The sequence below is a fragment of the Struthio camelus genome, chromosome 3, assembly GCF_040807025.1.
Source record: "Struthio camelus isolate bStrCam1 chromosome 3, bStrCam1.hap1, whole genome shotgun sequence".
In the NCBI taxonomy this organism is placed as follows: domain Eukaryota; kingdom Metazoa; phylum Chordata; class Aves; order Struthioniformes; family Struthionidae; genus Struthio; species Struthio camelus.
In genome coordinates this window covers 766,000-771,999 of record NC_090944.1, presented here as the reverse complement: position 1 = coordinate 771,999, position 6,000 = coordinate 766,000, and the positions used below count along the sequence as shown (strand labels likewise).

General features: G+C 62.1%; 1 non-coding gene across 1 annotated transcript; it reads right to left on the bottom strand.

The window, feature by feature from the left end:
• Nucleotides 1-427: 427 nt before the first annotated feature.
• On the bottom strand, nt 428-591 carry LOC138066933 (U1 spliceosomal RNA). Its single transcript, XR_011140643.1, has one exon. It is a non-coding gene; the product is annotated as a U1 spliceosomal RNA (small nuclear RNA).
• Between the last annotated feature and the right edge of the window lie 5,409 nt (nt 592-6,000).

The window sequence follows — 6,000 nt, the reverse complement described above, 5'->3', positions numbered from 1 at the left end:
GCAAGGCTGCTGACGATGGCACAGCGGGAGGAGCGGCGGAGGCCCCAGCGGGCTGCGCTGCCCTTCCGAGGGTGCTGGAGAGGCTGGAGCGGTGGCCGAGGGAGGCTGCGGAAGGTGAGCCGAGGCAAGCGCGGCCTCCCGTCTGGCTGCGGCTGCGGGTGCGGGTGCGGGTGCGGGTGCGAGGTGTTGGAGAGCAGCTGTGCAGGGCAGGGCCCGGGGGTGGTGGTGGGCAGGAGGTGGCTGAGGGGTCAGGAAGGGGCCGTCGGGGCCAAGGAGGCGGAGGGCAGGGCGTGCGGCGCTGGGCGGAGCGCTGCCCCCGGCGGCGGCTGGAGGCGGCGGCTCGTTGCGGGGCGCCCGCCCCGGCCCCGGCCTGCCCGCCCGCCCCGTCCGTCCGTCCGTGTGTCCGTCTGTCTTTGCACGGGCCGGCCAGGGGAGAGCGCGAACGCAGTCCCCCACTACCACAAATTATGCAGTCGAGTTTCCCGCATTTGGGGAAATCGCAGGGGTCAGCACACCCGGAGTGCAAGGGATGAGCCTCGCCCTGGGAAAACCACCTGCCTGATCATGGTGTCTCCCCTGCCAGGTAAGTATGCCCCGCCACCCCACGCCGCCCCACAACAACCCCCGCCACACACACACACCCCGCGCACACCCACAGCAACACCCCCGACCCCGACACCCGCCCACGCCCCGACCCCGCCCCGCCGCCCCGCCGCGCCCCACGCGCGCCCCGACCTCCCGCCGCCCCCCGCCCGCCCCGCCTCGGCCCGCGAACACCGCTCCCGCCGGCCCCCGCGACGCCTCATCTGCATGGACACGCCCCGCACCGCCCCTCCCGCACACGCCCCTCCCGCCCCCCAGCCGAGCTCAGCCGAGTCCAGCCGAGTCCAGCCGAGTCCAGCCGAACCGAGCCGAGTCCAGCCGAGTCCAGCCGAGCCGAGCCGAGTCCAGCCGAGTCCAGCCGAGCCGAGCCGAGTCCAGTCGAGTCTAGCCGAGTCCAGCCGAGTCCAGCCGAGCCGAGTCCAGCCGAGTCCAGCCGAACCGAGCCGAGTCCAGCCGAGTCCAGCCCAGCCGAGTCCAGCCGAGTCCAGCCCAGCCGAGTCCAGCCGAGTCCAGCCGAGCCGAGTCCAGCCGAGCCGAGTCCAGCCGAGTCCAGCCGAGCCCAGCCGAGCCCAGCCGAGTCCAGCCGAGTCCAGCCGAGCCGAGTCCAGCCGAGTCCAGCCGAGTCCAGCCGAGTCCAGCCCAGCCGAGTCCAGCCGAGTCCAGCCGAGCCGAGCCGAGCCGAGCCGGGAGAGGCTCCTGCGCCGGCCACAGAGCAAACGCCGCCTCCCTCCTGCAGCGGCGCCCGGCGGAAGCGCGCCAGCACCGGCCGCTCCGCCTGCCCGCCGCCCCTGCCAGGGCCGCGCAGCACCTCCGCCCGGCTGCCCCCAGCCACAAGCAGCTGCGGGCCAGGATCTCCCTGACTTCTGGGCACCACGGAGAAGAGGCTGGCCCCATGCTCTCCACGCACCCCCCCTCGCCCCCCACTTCACAGACTGGTACACGTTGGGGAGATCGCCTCGCCGGCTTCTCTTCTCCCGGCTAAAGAGGCCCAGCTCTCGCAGCCTTTCTGCAGAGGAGAGCTGCTCCAGGCCCCTCAGGAGTCAGCCACTGCCCCCCACTTTAGTAGCAGCAGCAAACTTGCTGAGGGCGCACTTCGGGCCTTCCTCCAGGTCATCGAGGAATCACAGCATCACAGAATGGTTGAGGTTGGAAGGGACCTCTGGAGATCATCTAGTCCAACCTGCCTGCTCAAACAGGGTCACCTAGAGCATATTGCCCAGGGTGGCGTCCAGGCGGGTTTTGAATCTCTCCAGGGAAGGAGACTCCACCACCTCTCTGGGCAACCTGTTCCAGTGCTCTGTCACCCTCACAGCAAAGAAGTTTTTTCTCAGGTTTAGGTGGAACTTCCTGTGGTTCAGTTTCTGCCCATTGCCTCTTGTCCCGTTGCTGGGCACCACGGAGAAGAGGCTGGCCTCATCCTCTTGACACTCCCCCTTCAGATACGTGTACACGTTGATGCGATCGCCTCTCAATCTTCTCTTCTCCAGGCTGAACAGGCCCAGCTCTTGCAGTCTTTCTTCCTAGGAGAGGTGCCCCAGCCCTCTAATCCTCTTGGTAGCCCTCCGCTGGACTCTCTCCAGGAGTGCCATGTCTCTCTTGTCCTGGGGAGCCCAGAACTGGACACTGTACTCCAGGGGAGGCCTCGGCAGGGCTGAGGAGAGGGGCAGGATCACCTCCCTCGTCCTGCTGGCAACACTCTGCCTAATGCGGCCCAGCACACCATTGGCCTTCTTGGCCACAAGGGCACACTGCTGGCTCATGTTTAACTTGTTGCCCACCAGCACTCCCAGGTCCTTCTCGGCAGAGCTACTTTCCAGCAGGTCAACCCCCAGCCTGTCCTGGTGCATGGGATTCTTTCTCCCTAGGTGCAGGACCTTGCACTTGCCTTTGTTGAACTTCAGGAGGTCCCCCTCGGCCCAGCTCGCCAGCCTGTCCAGGTCCCTCGGAATGGCAGCCCAGTCTTCTGGGGTGTTAGCCTCTCCCCCCAGTTTAGTATCATCAGCAAACTTGCTGAGGGGGCACTCTGCCCCTTCCTCCAGGTCATTGATGAATATATTGAACAAGACTGGGCCCAGGACTGAGCCCTGGGGGACACCACTAGCTACAGGCCTCCAACTTGACTCTGCGCCATTCACCACAACCCTCGGAGCTCGGCCATCCAGCCAGTTCTCCATCCACCTCGCTGTCCACTCATCTAGCCCACACTTCCTGAGCTTACCTAGGAGGATGGGATGGGAGACAGGGGCAAAAGCCTTGCTGAAGTCCACTGCTCTCCCCTCCTCTCCCCAGCCAGTCATCCCGTCATAGAAGGGCTATCAGATTGGTCAAGCATGATTTCCCTTTGGGGAATCCATGCGCACTACTCCTGATCACCACCTTGTCCTCCACATGCTTAGTGAGGACCTCCAGGAGGAGCTGTTCCATCACCTTGCCGGGGATGGAGGTGAGGCTGCCGGGCCTGTAGTTTCCTGGCTCCTCCTTCTTGCCCTTTTTGAAGCCTGGGGTGACGTTGGCTTTCTTGCAGTCCTCAGGCCCCTCTCCTGATCTCCAGGACCTTTCAAAGAGGATGGAGAGTGGCCTAGCGATAACAGCCGCCAGCTGCCTCAGCACTCGTGGGTGCATCCCATCGGGGCCCATGGATTTATGGATGTCAAGTTTGGACAAAAGATCTCTAAGCTGATCCTCCTCCACCGAGGCAGAGTCTTCCTTTCCCCAGACTTCCTCTCTTGTCTCCAAGGTCTGGAATTCCTGAGGCCTGGCCTTAGCAGTGAAGACTGAAGCAAAGGCAGCATTCAATAACTCTGCCTTCTCTATATCCTTTGTTGCCAGGGCACCCGCCCCATTCAGCAGCGCGCCCACGTTTTCCCTAGTCTTCCTTTTGCCTCGGATGTATTTGAAGAAGCCCTTCTTGTTGGCCTTGACATCCCTCGCCAGGCTGAATTCCAACTGGGCCTTAGCCAGTCTTCCTTTTGCCTCGGATGTATTTGAAGAAGCCCTTCTTGTTGGCCTTGACATCCCTGGCCAGGCTGAATTCCAAGTGGGCCTTAGCCTTCCTTGTCGCATCCCTGCACACTCTGACAACGTCCCTGTATTCCTCCCAAGTGGCCTGTGCCCTTTCCCACATTCTGTGTGCTTCCTTCTTCTGTTGGAGTTTGGCCAGGAGTTCCTTGCTCATCCATGCAGGTCTCCTGCCGAATCCGCTTTGCTGGACTTCTTCCTCAGAGGGATGCCCTGATCTTGAGCCTGGAGGAAGTGATGCTGGAATATTAACCAGCTTTCTTGGACCCCTCTTCCCCCCAGGGCCCTACCCCAGGAGATTCCCCTAAGTAGGTCCCTGAAGAGGCCAAAGTTAGCTCTCCTCAAGTCCAGTGTTGCAGTCCCACTCATTGCCCTGCTCCCTCCTCGTAGGAGCCTCAACTCCACCATCTCATGGTCACTGCAGCCAAGGCTGCCCCCAACCTTCACCTCTCCAACTAGACCTTTGTTTGTTAGTACAAGGTCGAGCATTGCGCCTCTCCTCGTTGGCGTCTCCACCACCTGAGTCAAGAAATTATCATCAATCCTCTGCAGGAACCTCTTTGACTGCTTGTGCCTAGCTGTGCTGTCTTGCCAACAGATGTCAGGGTGGTTGAAGTCTCCCAGGAGAACCAGGGCCTGTGATCGTGAGGCTACTTCCAGCTGTCGGTAGAAGGCCTCATCGATGACTTCCTCCTGGTCACGTGGCCTGTAGTAAACCCCCACAACAGTGTCACCCGTGTCAGCCTGCCCTTTAATCCTTACCCATAGGCTCTCCACTTGCTCTTCATCCACCCCGAGGCAGAGCTCCACACATTCTAGTTGCTCCCTCACATAAAGAGCAACTCCACCACCTCGCCTGCCTGGCCTGTCTTTCCTAAAAAGCACGTAGCCATCCACGACAGCATCCCAGTCCTGTGAACTATCCCACCCTGTCTCTGTAACCGCAATGAGATCATGGCCCTGCGACCGCACACACATCTCTAACTCTTCCTGCTTATTCCCCATGCTGCGTGCATTGGTATATAGGCATTTCAGAGAGCCAGTCAAGCATGCAAGCTTGCCAGGAGAGGTGCAAGAGGATCCTCCACAGCCATGTTCCACGCTGTCTCCCCTGGCTGTATGCACCCGCTGGAGGCATCCTGACTTGAGCGGTGTTTTACTGACTCCCCTGCCACTATACCACTCCCCTTCCCCCATCTTGCCTAGTTTAAAGCCCTCCTTACCGGGCTGGCCCACCTGTTGGCAAAGACGCGCCTGCCTCGCTTGGTAAGGTGGATCCCATCGCTCCCCATCAGCTGTTGATCTTCAAACAGGGTCCCACGGTCATAGAAACCAAAGCCCTGTTGCCAACACCAGCGGCGCAGCCAGCTGTTAACTTGGACAACTCGTCTACTCCTCCTCCCATCCTTTCCCCTCACAGGCAAGATTGAGGAGAAAACGACCTGGGCTCCCAGACCCTTGACCACCATTCCCAGAGCTCTGAAGTCCCGTTTGATGGTTTCCAGTTTGCCTTTCGTGTCGTTAGCACCCACATGGAAGATGAGCAGAGGGTAGTAGTCCGATGCGTGGACAAGCCTTGGCAGTCTTTCCACGACCTCTCTTATTCGAGCCCCTGGCAGGCAGCAAACCTCTCTGGACAAGAGGTCAGGTCGGCAGAGAGGCGCCTCCGTCCCCTGCAGCAGGCAGTCACCCACAACAATCCCTCGCCGCTTCCTCCGGGGCTTCCTGCACGGCACAGGGTCTGCCAGGCCAGTTGCCTCCCTTGGAGCCATGCCCAGCTCCTCCTCGGCTTGGAGGGCGCTAGACTTGTTCTTCACAGGCAACTCTTGAGGAGGAGCAAGAGCCTTTCTCCTTCTACGAGAGGTCACCAGCTTCCAGCCCTCTTCAACAGCGTTAGGATGCACCTTTACACACGGTGCTGAGCCCTCTGACACCTCCGCTGCAGTGGGGGCTGGGGACTCCTGGAGCTGCACAGTCTCCGAGAACGCCCTGTCCATCTCCTGCTCATCCTCTCGGATGCTACGCAGCCTACTAACGTCCTGCCGTACGTCCTTTAGGGAGGGAGCGGCCGCGCAGCAAGGCTGCTGACGATGGCACAGCGGGAGGAGCGGCGGAGGCCCCAGCGGGCTGCGCTGCCCTTCCGAGGGTGCTGGAGAGGCTGGAGCGGTGGCCGAGGGAGGCTGCGGAAGGTGAGCCGAGGCAAGCGCGGCCTCCCGTCTGGCTGCGGCTGCGGGTGCGGGTGCGGGTGCGGGTGCGAGGTGTTGGAGAGCAGCTGTGCAGGGCAGGGCCCGGGGGTGGTGGTGGGCAGGAGGTGGCTGAGGGGTCAGGAAGGGGCCGTCGGGGCCAAGGAGGCGGAGGGCAGGGCGTGCGGCGCTGGGC